Here is an 18,706-nt window from a genome sequence, read left to right as displayed (position 1 = left end):
AAAAATGGGAAAATGCAGATGCAAAAATTTGAAGGAGATAAAATAATGTACTTTTCTACATGACAATGCACACTGCAGACAGGACAGTCAACAACAGACCTTTCAAAGTGACCCAGATAAGAAGGACACAGTAAATATGGACAAGGATGCATTTGAGACTGTGAATCAGAGATGAACCCAAGGCAAACTTAAAGAGCCAGAGATTCAATGGCAGCAAATGAGCACTAGGCAAAAAAGGAAGAAAACATCAAATGAATCCACACATTTGGAAGAAAGAAGCTCTGTGGTAAGATGAAGGTAGCGCAGGGGATCTAGGCATGAGACCACAGAAAAAAAAGTTCACATTTCATCTTGAGAAGGAGGGGCAGCCATGGAAAACACAACCCATAATTATAGCAAACCCAATAAACAAAGTAAATATGGAGAGAAGGAGAACTGGAAATAGAAGAGGGAAATGATGTGGTTATTTTCTTCCCTTCAAAGCTACATTGTGCTTCCTTTTGTATTCTGCTTTTCTCATCCTTTTATTTCTCTTCAAGAGGAACAAACAAGGAAAAATAATTTACAATCATAGATTATCAGTACCCACAGTCCATCTGTTTAGTTTAACCACAACAGAATGTGTGAGTGTTTGTATTTGGGGAGAGACGGGTGGGCACTATTATGTACCAATGAAACAATCTAATGTCTAAAACCCGGGATTCTGTTCAGTCCAAATTCCACAGTCTATGTTATAATCCTGCTTTTTAAAAGCTCATAGGAATTCATCGTCAAGAATCTCCCTTCTTTTCATCTTTTTTTTTTTTTAAGAAGTCAATTGTTTCTGGAATGAATATTCACAATACATGTCCCCACAAAGGACAGCTAATGCATCCAAAAGTGAAACCAGTAAACAGCCACTGGCAGTAGAAATTTATGGAATTAGAAAAACCGGACTGGTTAAAATACATGACTGCATTCATTGTTGCAAAATGATTGGATTCATGTCTCATCAAATTTACATTGTGAAGACTGAATATAGTATGATTAGGCATTATTTTAACAACTACATTAAAATACAATTTAAAATAAAATGGTCCTTCATATCATACTAATATCAGTGTTTTAAATAACAAAGGGGATTTTTTTTTTAAAGGAAAGGATTAGCATTTCGTTTCAATCAGTACAAGCAATGAGATTCCAGTTGGGGTCTCAAAGATTCAGGATTTTATTAATATTCCAGAGATGCATTTGTGTTGCCTCTGGGTACACTGAAAAGCCACTTAAACCGCACTTAAAACAGCACTACAGGATCAAATTGATGTGCATCAACCATTTACAATAAAACTTGATTATTATAAAGGCATACATATTTGCATAATTACATGTTTGATTTTTTGATAATGCAGCATACAAGACAAAATGTTGCTTCATGTAGAAACACATCATCAAAAAGCACCATCTGCTGTAGTATTTAATGCATTGCACACTGATCAAAAATGTTGAAGATGGATTTCTGAGTATCAAAAGGAAAAAAAAGCCTGAGTTGTATTTACACAGGCAGTATGGCTGGCTGGATCACGTAGAAAGGAGAAATAAAATTCAGGCAAAACATGGTATAAAAAGATAAGTCCCACACATCTTTAAACACAGAAGTGAGCACTTTCATGAATATGGCATAAGAGGGCTGGATATCTGTTTACATGATGTCATCCTGAATTTAGTGAATTTTCAGATTCTAGATTCTATATTTAGAAATGAGACACTTTAGAATAAATTGCTCATGGATAGGTTTATCCTTGGAGAGGCTTCCGTGATGTGCAGCAGTGTGTTTGGAAAGGAGAAAGAAAAAACCCTTCGGTTTTTCATTGTGTGCTAAAACGAGGACAGTAACATTACCTTAGTGGAACTACTCATGATTTTTTTTCCCCTCTTCTTTGTTTTTATTTTATTTACTAATTTATTTAAATTTACTTACCAATTCTCCCTAGTTTTCATATACATTTAAAAACTGTATCAAATAAACAGTGAAGACATTAAAATGTAAAAGCTGAAGATTCCTTTTCCAAAAGAACCATTCTTAAGAATAGAAAGCAAAATCAAACACATATATACACAGAAGATGCTCAAATGCAAAACACACTTTCCAAATGCTTCTCAGAGCACTTAGCAGAATAGAAGATTCACCTGTGAGATGAATAAAACTACAAGATCATGAGAGTGAGCATGTTGTATTGTGGTTGGTGAAATAAAGCTACAGATCACAAGGTTGTAGTGTTGGAAAGGAGCCACACTTCTCAAGAGAGAGAGATGGCCTCTCTGTGGAGCTCCATTTGCTCGGGGCCTATAGGACCTTCTTGAAAACTCAAGATAGTCCCATCCAGATCTTTTGCTGTGTGAGTCTTCAAAGTGCCTGACTTAGGAAAAGGAAACCCAACAAAAGAAGGAAGAACAAGTGGTGAATTAGGGAAATTGAGAAATAGTAAATTTGAATCAAACCAGTATCCTGCTGCTAGTTCCAAGACAATAAAAATTGATATATCACTCCAACTACAGATTTAATAGCATAGAGAAAAACAAGTATCATTCTCATGTTCTGTACAAGGATCCAGAATTAATAACAACAAAAAAAATTATACTAACAGTTTTATCTGAATAAGAGTTCTAAAAGTAGAGAGAGGAAACATTCTGAGGAAAAGTTTTAAATTTTCCAAAAGGAGGAACCTGGGACTAGCGCTAGCAAGGACGATAAATCAATTACTGGAAACCTCTCACTTTGGAACGAATTCTGGGAAACCCTAGACTCAACACTGCTTTGAAACTGGCATTTCCTGGATCATTCTGCTTCCTGTCTGGAGTGCATAGCAGGATGTGCTATGTCCACAGGAGCAGAGATGGATATTTAGGCACCCTCACAGGTGAAAGAAAGCTCATGAGAAAAAGCACCCTATAGAGGTTCTATTTGTTGGCCATGGTCCTGAACTTCAGACTGGACAATTCATGCATAAGGGCAATATTCACAGAGGTTGTTCAGCCACAAGTTTTCCTATTTGTTACCTTACAAAATTCAAATATCCAAGACCAAATCAGCTGCCTTGGTAAGGGCAACTTTTGACAGCTGCTTATTCTTTTTTTAAAAAATATTTATTCTTAAGTTTTAGGTGAACACAATATCTATATTTCACATTTATGTGGTGCTGAGGATCAAACCCAGTGCCTCAAGCATGCTAGGCAAGCACTCTACCACTGAGCCACAACCCCAGCCCACATAGCTGCTTATTCTTAAGATCTAGAAGAACGTGTGTATGTGAGTGTGTGTGTGTGTGTGTGTGTGTGTGTGTGTGTGTGTAAGAAAAGAGAAAACATGCAAAAAGTGTCGTGGCCTGGGCTCACTAAAGAAAGATGCTTTATTTATTTATTTATTTTTGCCTATGAATATTAGTCTTAGATACCCTTTTGAGGAGTTTACTATTTATTTTTTAACACTGTTTTTTATGATTTTAATGTTTCTTTTCTGATTTATGCAAATAGTGCATATTTTAGAGTAGAAAAATCCATGACCTCTAGGAAAGGAAAATGGCAAAAAAAAAGAAATTAAATGATAAGAAATCCTGCTTTCCACCTACTTAGCTTTAAATTTCCCATGGAAAACTAGATTTTTTTTTTTAAAGGAAGAAAAAAGCATTGGTTTAAGTATTTTTTAAATAAACTTTTATGATAAAATTTGTATGTATATATTAACTGTAGAAATTCAAACAGCGCTGGAAAGACATACTGTGTTGATGGACTTAACACCTCTCTTCTGGCCTTCCTTTGACCAATACTTCTCTCCCCTTGGTAAAGAATTCACACAACCCAAGGAAAATGCCTGAAGCCCACTTTTAAAACATGCTCTGAGTGCCAGGGCCTAGGAATCACTGTTCCTTTACATCTTCCTTGAGCATCTCAAGAGTAGGCTGCATTGCTTTGGGTACCTTCAGGTCTGCAGATCAGCCAAAGGGCAGCTGATTGCCCACGTTATAGAGGCAGCTTGGACAAACTCACTGAGATATTACACAAAGGCTCACAAGGTCCTTTACGTTGTGGAGAGAGTTTTATTGGTCAGAGAAGCGAGGTCAGCAGCAGGCTGAGGTCAGCAGTCTAAAAATTCTATATTTGAATCTGGTCATATATGTCATTGTGAAGGTAAGGACGGAGAATAGAACATGAGTCACTTCATAGTTTGATAGCTTGTTTCTAACCCTTCAATATTTGGGCTTTATAGTGAGAATGCTGGCCTACCTCAATGCTTTTGTTCCTGGTTCTGTGAATGTTAGGGACAGGCTTGATGGCAACGAAGAACTTTTTTTTAAATATTTATTTATTTATTGGTGGCTCAAAACATTTTCCAGTAGAGTTTTCTGCATGAGTTCTGAGTATTTCCATGTTTCCTCTGGGAAAACAAGTGGAGCAACACGAGAATGTACAAAAATAGTCACAAATTCTATTTTCAAAGAAGCTAGAAACAGAAACAAATCAATAATCTTATAAAGTAACTGAGACCAATAGAGCTTGCAGCCCTCCCTATAGAACACTGTAAGAGGACAGTAAGAAAGTGGGGGCGGCCTCAGGGGCTAAGTGGATGCAGATCTCAGAAATTCCCAGAAAATGCACAGAGGTAAAAGAAAAGACTCCATCCCCCATCCCACCCCCCAGCAGGAACTGTTGGGAGCTAGGCTGAGATCAAACGGTAAACAAATCAAGGAAGAAACAGAAGGAGAGTCAAGAAAAGTGCCTGGTGATGTTCAAGAATAGATGTTAGAATGTTCCAGCTCAAGCAAATGACAATAAATAATTCAAAAGATGATATGGGAAGGCAAGGCCTAGGCCATGGGGGATGACAGGTAGGAAAGAAACCAGAGAAGAGCAAGAATGGCTGAATAAGTCCTCCTGATTAGGTTCTGGAGGAACAAGACACCACATTTTAAGAAAAAATATGTATCTCTGTAGCAAAAAAAGTAATGTTTAGACTTACAGAGTTTTGAAGGCTGCATTGCCATTACCCTTGGCCCCCTGTTCCTTGCTGCAGGAAACCCTGGCTATCACTCAGTCCAGAAACATCCAACTCCATACAGGTATATATTAAATACCCATTCAATCTGAGGGTCAAAGAGAACAAGAAAAGCACATATACACAGACACGAAAAGAAAATGTGTTTGAAAAAATTAGAAAGGTTTTATCCATGGGAAGAAAATTCAACAGAAAAAGCATTGGCCAAAAAAAGACAGATGAAAATTATTCCCAAATATTAAAATAATATAGAAGGAAATGCTATTATAATAGAAGACCCCAAAAGAGAAATAGGAGAATTCGGGGTAAGTGTTGCTTAGATCAAAGATGCTGACAATTGGAAAAGGTAATGCAGTTACTGACAGAATTTAGGAAATAAATAAATGATTAAGATAAAGCTACTTCAGAAATGAAGACTAATTATCAGCATATGACAAAATACACACCACAAAGCATAAGAGAGAATACAAACTAGAAAAGCAAACAAAGTTACAGAAATGGAAAGACTTAGAATAGTCACAGAGAAAAATGGAGATAAGCGGAAACAATCAAAAGGGAGTCAAGTTAGACCTTTGTAAATGTTGCTCCCCCCCCCCAAAAAAAAAAACAATCCAACAGGAAAAATTTAAATATAATTTAAGAACTCTTTCCTGAGATAGAAGGTAGAGTCTTTAGGATTCCAGGGAACCAGGAAAACTGACTGTAGATGGTCAAAAATAAGACATGTCCTGGGTACGTAGAGCTTGAATTGGGGCCACAAAGCAAAACAAAATAAGGACGAGAAGTTGTGATATTAAGAAAGAGGACGAAATTATGATGATAGTAGCATGTATGCAACAACATAACTTGCCTATCATAAAGCAGAGTTTGCAGGAAATATGTAGAGAAATAAGGACTCTAGCTGTAGGAGGCTTCGATTTACTACTTTTGGTCCAAGAGAGATCAAGTGAGCAAAAATTAAGACAGAATAAGAGAGGATCTAAAGGAAAAAAAATAATAAGAGAAGATCTAAAGGAAAAAAAATAAATAAGGTTTAAGAAACTTTGTACATATCTCTGGGACTTTTGGCTTAATTTTACCACAGTATAATCAACTGTCCTAGCTAAAACTAGTCTTTCAATGATTATAAATTTGTATTATACTTGATGGTCAACCTCTAAAACCATTTCCATCAAAGTTAGGAACATGACATGCTTCTCAACATTGTGCTTTAACACCACTGGGATTTACTATTATATGAGAACTATTTTAAAAAACATTTAAAAATAGAAAGAAATGAGGTAAGAATCACAAATGAAGAGGTAAATCTATCATTATTTGTGTGTGTTTAGCTACAACTGCAAGATTTTCAGCTGAAGACTGCAAAAACATGAATTTATTGCTTCATATGAATCAAATTTATCTACTTCTAATTTAATAGCTTTCATATGTACAAAAACAAACAAAATATTTTTTAAAAAAACAAAAATCCTGTTTATAACAACAAAAGACATACAATGCCTAAGGAAAATTCCACTAGAAATGTAGACAACTGAGATGAGGAAAACTGCAAAGCTTACTTGACAAATATGCAATATAGACTTGAACAAATAGAAAATTAATAAGACCCTGGGTAAAAAAAAAAAATCAGCATTTTAAAGAAGTGTCTATTCTTCCTGAGTTAATTTATGTATTTAATGCAAAATTTAATTTAATCTTATTGAAATCACAAATTCTTTTAGCAAAATTTGACAAACTGAATCTGGAGTTTATAGGGAAGAATAATAAGTCACAATAATCAAATTTAAAACTGGACCAAAACAGGAACAGTTAGCTCATAGAAAAATAGTTGTACAAATTAGATGCTTAGCCATACAATAAATTAAAGTTAAACTCCATTAAAATATCATATTTTGCCTCATAACAAGAAAATCCAAAAATTTAGTGTCACATTTTGTTGTAAAGGCTATCAAGCAAATTCACATAAAACTGACAATATTCATAAAAATTCAAAAGTGCATTATGCTTTGGTCCATCAGTTTTGCACCTGGGAATTCATATCCTTCTTTATTGTATTTGTTTGCTGCAAAAGATTGAAAATACCACAAGTATTCATCTATACCATACTGGTGAAATAAACTTTGGTAGAGTCACACATTAGAACATTATGCAGCCATGAAAATGAAGAGGATACTCTCTGTATGTTAACAGAGTGGAAGGCTCTCCTGAATATACTAAGTGAAAGTTACAAGATACACAACAATGTATCTTATGTAAGATATACAACAATGTGCATGTAACATTTTGAATAAGAAAGGGGAAAAATAAAAATATATATTTGCATTGATTTATGTGTGTTGAAATAGACATTAGGGGAATATCTACAATTCTAATAAATGTGGTTTCCTGTAGGGAATGGGAGGACTAGAGGCAGGCATAAATCAAGGTATCTAAATATATACCTGTTACCTTTTTATAGTTTTTCAATTCCTCATGAATCCATTACAGTCTGTCCACCCATGTGCTACATATTCAAAATAAAATACAGTGTTAAAAAAGGATCTCTGAATACAATCAAGGATAACCAGGATAGAATTTCTTTTGATGTTAATGTTTAAATGTCAAACTTCAGGTTCCAATGTATTTTATGCAAAAGGTGTCAAAGTGGGCTAGAGTAGACAATGGCGTGATAGCCCCAGCTAGGCTGCAACTGTTTCTTGGGGCCTTTGAAGTAAAAATGCATCTCCAAATGGTATAATCTTCCACTCCTCACTCTTTGATACTTCATGACCTCAGGCAATCTATGTTCAATCAATCAAAACAACACTTCTATGGCTGCAGAAATCATTAAGATAGCAAATAATTATTTGGTGCTACTAGGTGACAATCGCTCTGACAATGGCTGTGTGCATTTTGATCAATTATGCAGCACCTTTTACAGAGCCGAGTAGAAGAAATAGCAAGAAACAACAGCCCTAAACTAAGCAAATAAGTATAATAATGACCCAGTATGGAAACTAATAGAATATAGAAATAAAGGATGAATGGGAGATTGACTAGGATAAGGTCACCAGGGAGGCTTCTCTGAAAAGGTGACATTTAAGTCAAGACTTTAAGGGACATGAGTCCTTATGGGAACATCAGGGAGAAGAGAGTTCTAAGCACAGGCAAAAGTGTGTGCTCATGGGAAGAACCTACAGGAGAAAGAAATCAACTTGGTGGAGAAAATACCAGGAAATGGTGTGTCTAGAGTGTGGAGTGGGAGGGAAGGTTGGGGCAAGATGCTGGTGGGGAGTGGAGCAGGAGGTCGACCAGAAGAAGGTCGACCAGCAGGGTGTGTACCACACCAACAGGCGTGGACTTCACAAAGTGATCTCCTGTCAGGGAGTATCACGCTGGGGTGTACGTTTCAGGTAGGACGATTTCTATGGCTGTGTAGAGAGTCCATTAAGGATAGGAGCAGCGGTGCTCTGTGTGCATGGAGACCAGCTTGAAGGTATTGCAGTAGTTAAGTTTAAAATCATGCTCACTCAGGCTAGAGCGTGGCAGTAAAGATGGAGACAAGAATCAGATTGAAATCCTTAGAAGGCAGAGCTTAGGGATGAGTTCAATGCAGAGGAAGAGAGACAGGGAGGAGTCATGAATGGCTTCCAGCTTTCAGGCCTGAGGAATAAGGTGGATGGTGGTATTAAGGAAAAAGATGGAAGGATGACCAAGTTTCCAGAGGGATATAAAAACTCAGTTTTGGATATAATTTTATGTGAGACAACGATGATACATCTGTGGGAGGGTATTATACAGACAACAGATGAGTCAGGAGGTCAAAGGAGAAGTTAACACTGGAGTGTAGATGTAGAAATCCCTGGCCTCGATCATACACCAGGAGGACGAATAAGATTGTTTATGGAAACCTAGGATTTAGAACTCAGAGTGCAATATTAAGGAAATTCAATAGTTAGGGATTCTAGAGACAGAGGAAGTGGAGATAGAGAGGGAAATTAGAGAAACAGGAAGAAGAGGCCAGATTCTGGCCATCCCTTTCACCCTCCTAAAGACCTGCAACAGAACTAGGTTAAAAATATGGGAAACTGGAAATTATATAAAAAAAAAAATAGCCAGGAAGGGAAAGAGTTTTGAGAGGAGAGGGCTAAGGATTGAATGTTGCTGAGAGTTGTAGCAAGAGGAAAGTGTGGATGTATCAATGCGGGGGTCATTAGTGACCGTCTGCATTGGGGGCATGAATGCCAGTGTGAAGTGAGTTACAAAGTGAAAGTGAAATGAAAATGTGGGGGCACCCAGCGCATTCAACTATTGTATAGAGCTTTATTGTTAGGAGAGAAAGAGCGGAATGGTAGTTGGAGAGAGATGTGGATCCATACAGAGTATTTCTTTTAGGACAGTAATAGAAGATGGTGTTTATTTGCTGATGGGAATAATTCCCAGGAGAGAATGTGACCGAAGCATCAAAGTTCCTGGGAAGATGAGAGGGACAGGATCTGAAGCATGAATTGTGCTGAGCCTTTGATTCGAAGAAGATGCCTTCAGTTGTTAAGTGGGCACTAGGTTGAAGGAGGCCTTCAGATTTTGTGGTAAAAAAACATCTGTTCTCTTTTTGGTTAGGCAAGCAGAAAGTGGGATTGGGGTTGGCACCACCAAGGAAGAGGTGGTGGTTGAGTCGAGTTCTCAGAGAGGAGATGTCTTCCAGGCAGGTGGTAGCCATGAGAGGGGGAAATGGGTCAAGGGCAGAGTGAAGGACATTCCTGATGAAAAGTCAGGTCATAAAGGCACAAGAATGGCACATAGCCTGGTCATTGAGCAACAGACTTAAAAGATTGATATGGCTAGAGAAAAAGATAGAAGAGCTAAGACGGAAGATACGACATGAAATGCTTAGGAGTTTAGTGTTCTGTAGATAATGTGGAGTCACTGGAAACTATAAGCAGCCACAGGAAAATGACTCAGACCCTTTGTTAGCCAGCTTTCTGTAACTATAACAAATGCTTGAGATAATAAACTTATAATGTCAACTCATCCTTTCAAAGGTTTCAGTTTGTGATCATGGCAGGAATGTATGGTGGGGAAAAAACACTCACCTCATAGCCAGGGAGCAAAGAGAAAGGAGGAAGAGGCCAGATTCTGGCAATCCCTTTCAAGAACATACCCCTCCTAAGGACCCGAAGACCTCCCATTAGGCCCCACCTCCCACTGGCTGCCAATAATGCCACGTTTGGGACCAAGCCTTTAGTATATGGACATTTGGGAGATATTTATCCAAGCCATAAAAATGCAAATACAGTCATTCCCTGGTATCTCTGGAGAATTGATTTTAGGAGCTTCTTTGAATAATAAAATCCACAGATTTTCAAGTACCTCATACAAGAAGCGATAGTGTCTGCCTATAGCTTATTCACCTTCTCTCGTTTGCTTTATTTTTAATTTTAAAAAAATCTTTTAATTTTTTTTTCCAGTGCTGGGGAAGGATCCCTGGGCCTCTCATATCAGGTAAGTGCTCTACCGTTGAGCTATATCTCAAACCCTACTTTAAATTATTTCTAGACTATTTATAGAACCTAATACAATATCAATACTATGCAAATTGCGGTTATACTATATTGTTTGAAAAATAATGACAAGAAAAAAAAAGTCTATACACACTCAGAACAGACTGAGTATTTTTCATCCACACAGTTGAATCCTTGCATGAATGAATGATGGCAGACACAGAGAGTTGACTGGATTTGAAGGATACGGAACTAGTGTCAGGTAAGGGAGATTACTACAGTGGTCCAAGTGAGATGGGATAAACTGAATTGAGTTGGTAGCTGAAAGAATTGGAATGTACAACTGGCTGTGGTGGCACACACCTCTACAACTCAGGAGGCTGAGGCAGGAGGATCACAAGTTCAAGAGCCGTCTCAGCAATGTAGTGAGACCCTGACCTAACATAAAAAGTAGAAAGGGCTGGGGATGCAGCTCAGTGGCAAAGCACACTGGATTCAAAATCCAGTGGAGAGAAAAAAAAAAAAAAAAAAAAAGGGACAGGGAATGTACAGATCAGAAAGAGCCAGTTTTATTGGGCATGGTTTTATTATGAATAGTGATAACTTTACAGGGAGAAATAACATGGGGGGGGCAAAATTGATGGCATAATTATGGTGAGCAGAGGCAATTAAAGTGCAGCAAAGAGGACAGTTAGGAAAGGGGGGGCAATCTAAAAAAGAGGAGGTTGTTCACTGTCAAGGTAAATGAACAACACAAGAATGATCAGGTGAAAGGCAGAGGAAGGTAGAGATCACAGGGCTGAGACAGAAACTATCGTCACTAATATTTACAAAAAAGAAAAGAACCAGTGACAAGAAGCTTTTAAAATACTGTGCAGGGGGGGAGCCTAGGGAGTCGGTGATAAGGAACTTTATGAAGTAAATAAAAATCACTTACATAGGACTCACCGTTACAAATTTTATCAGCAAAAAAAAAAAAAATAGTGGGTATCAATGACGCGTGCTTTATTTGATGTTAGTAAATACAAAACACGGATGATAATTTCCTCCGATTCGCACACTATCTTATTTCCTGACTATTTCTCTCTTCAGGTCACAAGTTCTTGAAACGTAATTTCTCCTTACCATGGGGATTTTCAGAAACATAACCTTCAAGGTTGGAAAGGAAACACTGTATCTGAGAATAGATTCGGCAATCAGTTAGCCACCAAACCTCCCTAGGCTTTTGTTTCCTCATCTGTAAAATGAAGTATTTGAATTAGATGACCTCTAGGGTCTCTTCCATGGCTAGACGTCTATGAGTTTGTGAATTTAACCATTATCTCCCAAATGTTCCTGTGACTCTTGTAGCCCTCGTGGCAATGAGACTAAGAGTGGTGGGTCTGCAACAGCCTGCCTGTCTGCCTTATTGTTTACTTAAAATAAGTTTATTTTACCTTTGTGTCTCCATGCTCCTCTTCACGAAAACAGAGACAGGTTCACAAAGACAAATCCTAGCACTAAAATAAAAACTGAATAAGCAAGGTGCTTTGTCCAAACACTATTTCTCAACTGAAAGAATAGAGATAGAGAGAGTGCAGAGGTCATCTCCTCCAGCAGATCAGCTATTGTCCTGATCCCATCTACAAAGCACCCCTGACCATCTACCTCTTGTTGAATAGCTGCAGACATGAGGAACTCCTCCTCTCACAGAGTGACAGTAACCCAGAAATGCAGCAGTTCTATCCAGCCTGGGCCCTGCCAAATGGCAATGTCAGGGTATAAGTGGCAGAAAATACCAATCTATGAAGCTGAAGGAGGATTTAGGGGATTCTAGGGTCACAGATTGAAAAAAAAATAAAAGTAACCAAAGTGATACTTCTGAGAAATAAAAGTTTTATCAGGATATATCCTGGGAATTTTTCTGGAGAAAGTATATCCTTGCTTTTAAGAGAAAGAAAAGTGTGCCGTTTCTACTGTTTTGCTATTCCTGAAGACATTAGCTTAATTTTACTGCTTTACCATATAGCAGATTATGTTCATTTTTGGTGATGGTCCTCTCAAATTTTTCCAAAGGATGACTTGAAATTTACCTTCATAAGAACTTTGCCTATTAGGCCCGTAAACTATCCATCATCTACATGCCAGGTTTCCAAGTAACCAAAGACATCAACACGTTATTAGGTTATTTTGTTTATTTTTGGTTTTTTTTTAGAATTATGGCTGGCATCAAAAAAGATGTTGAGTATTTGAACACCTAGGTACCTCTATGTAGCATATGGAACAAAATATTACAGATTCAATTCAAAATTTATAACATTTGTAATGCCATTTCCTCTTCTCCCTAAGGTAATGGATCTTCTGAAACTTGTCTTTCTCATTCCCATGCATATTTTATATTTTTCCTAAACATTGATCTGTCCATAAGAGGTATCTATCATGGTTTTGTTGTTAAACTTCACATACATGGCATTATACTGCACCTATAACTCTGCAACTTGCTTTTTTCCTAAAGTTCTGTATTTGAGATTTATCTATAGGTTGAGTGCTCTTTTTTTAGCTGGGCATCCTAGTATATTGATAAGCCACAACTGAATCATTATTCTCTGGACACCATCCTTGAAAGAGGAAATGTCCAGTTGTCTGAGAATTCCTGGATTCCAAGTGGTGTTTTCTTACCTGGTGATTGGGAATTTACAGTGAAGAAATCTGCAGATTACAGCAAAATGTAAAGACCATTTGGTGAAAAGTTAAGTCAGAGAAGGAGGCATTTTTATCTTTCCTTGCATTTCTCATGTGGAAAAATTCATGACACATGGTAAAATATCATTACAACTATCTTTAATCTTATTTGTGACATAAAGGAGTATTTATCCTTAATTTACATATATAAATAAGAGGGAGAAAGCAGGCTACCTCTAACAAGGAGGGGAAATTTCAAGAAGTGTTTTGCAAAAGTAACTTGTATCTCAGGACAATTGGGAAAGGTCAATAAAAAAGACAAGTAAGAGCAGTGGTCTCAATGTTTTAGTCTCATCTTCATATTTCCCATGAATGTCCTAAAATAGTGTCCGACTTTGTGTTTTGTAAACAAACCTTAAACATACATTTATATATACACTACACACTTGTTTGTGTATGTATGCTTATACACAAAGGACTGAAAAAAGAAGTGTCAAAAAATCAAGGTATTGATCCATTGATGTAAAGATCATGGATGGTTCCTGGGTGGTTTATTTTTTCTGACTCAGCCTCAGCCCTCAGCATGCTCTGAGCTGGAGCTGTGAGGGGCACTAGAGATGCTCTGGGAAACACATGAGTATGGCCTTGTCCTGCACCAGAATTTTCTAAATGCCATATGATAAACATGAATTAATTTTGAAATAAGAAAAATACCAATAAAAGTGAGCATTTAAAATGGATCTATCAAATGTGCTATCCGAATTAAGCTGTGAATGGGGAGAGATAATTTGTTTTAATTGCAGCTCTTTCATGGACAAGATAAAATTGCATCATTTAAGATGCTACTAATCTGGTTAAGTAAGTTCTTTTGTTGGGACTATCATAACCATTTAAAAACAGAATGTTGGAGATATGGAGGGCAAAAGGGATTTTCCCACAGCTTCTGTTGGGGTGGAGGAGGCTGGGGGCAAGGTAAAAATGGCAATGAAGGAGCTGAGTTGTGGAGTCAGCTCAGCTGGACTGTGGTTCCCCAAACCCTCTCCTGCTTTTCTTTCCATCTGTGGTCACGGCACCCAACTTCCTATCCATATGGTGTTCTTCCTATTGAAGTAATTCTCTTTTCTCTGACTTTTCAGCCCTTGGATTTTTATCAACACCAACCATTCTCTATATTAAACAAAATATATTCTAATATCATGTTATTTTTACTGAAAACTCATTTATGTGTCAATTTTGACTCATTGCCTATGAATTTTTGTTTTCAAGGTTATTATTTCTCTGGCTAGCACTTCACCTTGAATCCTGAAATCATCCATGGCTCTTATCATAGGCACCAGTCAGTGAGTCTCATATAGGAAGCCCTGGAGAAACCTGTGGGTCTGTCCTCACCCACCAATTTCTTCAGGTAGACACCCTCCTATTTAGCCTCATTCTTTACCTCTTCTCTTCCATCTAAATAATAAGCTCTCTGAAGGCAGGACCAGGTCAGGTTTGCCTATAGGTTATCCACAGTACCAGGTAGAATCCTGGAAGAGAGTGGGCACTTCATGTTTTTCTTTCATCCTTTAGTATAGTATCTACATAGGCTTTTCAGTAGAAAGTCAGAAAAGATTGCAAAGGAAATTTCAACCCCAGACATCATTTTAAGCTGGAATTCTGCCTTAGGGGTGTTTGATTGGTTTTTCTCTCCCATCGTTTCTAAATTATTGAGCCATGGGCTCAATGCTGGATGAAAAACCTTACCTCACAAGCTAAGTAACACCCATCTAGTGGATGATCACTTATCAGGACACTAGTCATATGGAATTAGGGCCCACTATTGTGACCTTGCTTTAACTTAATTACCTCTTCTTTAAACAGATTCTCAGCTACTGGAGATGAGGACTTCAACATATGAATTCAGCACCCAGCAAATGTCTTACCAGAATGGCCCTGTGCTATAGCAAAGTTTCCTTCAGCTACTAAAATAGGTGTGTAACCAAGCAGTGAGGACTTGGTGAGTGGACCACACTGGGTGGTAAACCTCCTTTTCATGGGCAAACAGAAACTGGCCAGAGGTCTTTTCCTCTTTGTTATGTAACCGTAAGCATCTCCCAGGATTCTCAGAGGGAACCTAGGACTTCAAAGATATCTTATATTTTTATTTCCCACAGAAACTTCAAACTGAATATACTCTAAACTGAATACATTATCTTGCTGTCCCCTTTCAAGAACAATTCCTCCCATACCTCATCTCTTTCTTTAGAACATTTATTTGACCAACCTGGAGGTTGTCTTGAATTTTTTAATGTTCCTCAATCCCAGTATCAGTTTGCTAGGGTTACCACAACAAAGGACCACAGTCTGGGTGTCTCAAACCACTGAAATTCACTGCTTCACAGTTCTCAAGGCTCCAAGTCCAATTGCAAGATGTAAACAGGGTTGATTTCTTCTAAGGCCTCTCTCCCTGGCTTGTGGATAGCCATCTTCTCCCTATATCTTCATATCATCTTCCTTCTATATGTGTCCATGTTCAAACTTCCTGTTCTTATAAGGATACCAGTCACATGGAATTAGGGCCCACTATTGTGACCTCGCTTTAACTTAATTACCTCTTCTTTAAACACATTCTCAGGTACTGGAGATTAGGACTTCAACATATGAATTCAGCACCTAGCATGCTCCATCATTCAGTACAGCTTCATGAGGGCTAGAATCCTAGCTCTGCTATGGGCTGTCTGTGACTAATGAACAAATACTAAACACTATGAGTCAGTCGGGCTTCCTGGTTCCTAGCACCAGAAACTAACTCCAGCTAATAGCATCAGGAGAGGAATTTATTTAAACGGTATTGTGACCAACAGAAACTTCAAAAAGACCAGAGAATCAGCATAGAGGTTACACAGACAAACACTTATTACAAATCATGACACAGATGGAGCACCTCAGTCACCTCACCCATCTAACAGTGGTCCTGATGCTTGGTCCCCATTCCCAGCCCCATCATCAAGAGCACCTGCCATTGCTGCTGGGGCCACCATGAACTGGTCACAGTGTAGGGCTACTCTTCTCTTTATTTTAGAATACCTTCTTGCAGAATCCCTCTTTCTTTGAATCTTTAGATTCTGGGTGAAACTCGGACATAGGCACATCTGTTGATGGAAAATCTTCCAAAGTTAGTGCTATAGCTATCAGGGAGTGGGGGAAAAATGAGTATTTGGTCTTTCTGATTTTTACATTGGAAACTGGTCTCTGTTACTCAACAAGACTCACTTATAAGGCACAGAATTTTGCAAATGTAAAAAAAGAGCAGTCAAAAAGCAGGAAAAAATACACCACTTCCTATAATTTTAAGTTGTTTTATGTTAAAAATGCATCTACCCGCTCCCTAGGGTTACTTCTGGCCTTAGACTAGACTATATGTGAAATCAGTGTGCTCAACAGTCTGATCCTGGTAGGGAGCAAATATGAACTTCTTTTACTTTGTCTTCAACTATGTGTTGTGCTCTGCTGGATCTTCTTTTACCATCTTTAACATCTTGAGCATAACCCATACCTTTCTATTCATTTTTTTTTGTTATAAACAAAACAAAATAGCTGAGTCCAATTCATTATAGAATTGACTGATTTAAATTTGAATATCACCACTATTTAAGTATGGCTAGAAACAATAGAAAGTGTCATTTAGTTCAAGCAGAAGCTCAGAAGTTTCAGTAGAGGCATCCTGCCAATAAGAGGGGCATGTATGATGCAGGGCAAGAAATTTCTGCTCCAAGAAAAGAGGTATCCTCTGCTGCTCTCCCTTTCCATAGGAACTGATATGCAAGAGACCTTGCATGGGTGAAGAGACACATGTAATTCAGGTACTAAGTATGCTTAGCTTAAGTGCCAAGTGTTTAAAGGATCGCTAGGAAATGCCAGCCTTCTCACACCTATCTGCACAGCTTGGGAATCTTGGTTAATGAAAAATTGAGTTGGAAGGCAGCTTTTCCTTTGGGTGTGGGGAGGCAGAGACAGAAGATCTCAGTACCACTTGGCTCTTTATAAAACAGTCTTCAATGGCTTTTAGGAGAGTTGAAATCACTGGGTCCTCCTGCTTGTCCTCACAGAAGCGCTTTCCCTCCCCAGAACTCAGGTCTGACTCCTAGATCCGAGAGTCCATGCCATTCTTACCTTTCCATGATTCTACTTCTTTTTAGCCCTTCCATCTTCAAGTATGTGGAAGCTTGAGGCTGTAGGGACAGGGAAAGGAAATAAAAAGTCTCTTTTCTTAACTGATCCTGCCCTCAGACCTCCATTGGCTGGTGAGGCCTGGTGCATGGCTGCCATTGAATGCTGGGTCTGTTTGGGGGGGTCTCAAATATGTCTTTTCAGAACCTCTTTTCAACATCCACCTTGGGCTGCCTCTCAATGCACTTGTGTTTGGCTCTTCTTGCTCAATAGTTGACTTCTTGGTGTCAGCAAAATAGCCCACGACTGGCTTCTGATATTCCAAAAAATGCATTCCTCTGTTTCCATCTAACACAGGGAGTACGGGCCTCCCCACAAGGGTCCCTTCTCTTTGCATGGTCTTTTCTCTCCAATCTTTTTTCTTCAACTTTCCACAGAGAAGAGAGGAGAAAAATCTCCAAATAAGCAGACATCCAACCAGGAGGTAGGTGCTCCCTTAAGGAGGCCGACCCCACCACAGTTCCTGGCCCTGTGTCTCTCAGAACTCATCTTCTCTTTCTGCCTGAAGGCTCCTGCTTCTCTGCCCTCTCAGAGAAAGGAAGAGAAAATCTACAACCTTTTGTCTCTAACTGCTAACTTTCTTTTGCCTGAGGCGCTGGCAGCTCAAGTTTGGGTTCATTTCTTTGTTGTTGTTTTTTTTTTACCTCTGCTGGGTTGTCTGTCGTTTGTTTTCACATGCAGGGCCCCAGGTTCCATGGGAGACTCCAGAGAGTTGTGTACACAGAACTGGGGCCTTCTCTGCAATCTTGTTCTCTTTAGGACGTTCCTTCATTTGCCAGCCGCTGGAGCTGCCCAAGGTTCTATCTTTCACAAGGCAGAAGATAGTTTTATTGGAATTTCAGCAGAGCCTCCACACCTCGCCAGGGCTGCAGACCACCCTCAGGCCAAGGCAGTAAAGATGGGAAACAGTCTCTGCTGTCCCTTTAAGTTTGGTTTCCTCTCCCCAAGTCACACTACCTTTGTTTATTTTCCAGAGACTACTCACAGCTGCTTTTTGTATTTTTAATCCAGAGTTTATAGTTATCTCTGAGAAGATTGGCCCTCTGGAAACCCACTCTTATTAAAAATAGAACCACTCTTACTCATTCTAGACTCTTCCCCCATCTACTACCGTGTTATATGGTAGGGTTTAGTCGCTTTAGATGAATGAAGGGACTAACAGAATGACGTTGGTTTTCTTCCCTCCCTTTCACATCTCAAATCACTGTTATCACACTTTGGCTTCCAGGTATACAATCCTCCTGTTGAGGCTGAGAATTTCTATTTCCTGAAACTTTCCAACACCCAGGGCGCTTGGCAGAGCCTAGTAAAGAGTGTGAAAGATAAA

This window comes from Urocitellus parryii, chromosome 11 (assembly GCF_045843805.1).
Source record: "Urocitellus parryii isolate mUroPar1 chromosome 11, mUroPar1.hap1, whole genome shotgun sequence".
NCBI classification, from domain to species: Eukaryota; Metazoa; Chordata; class Mammalia; order Rodentia; family Sciuridae; genus Urocitellus; species Urocitellus parryii.
Note: the sequence above shows the minus strand (reverse complement) of the source record.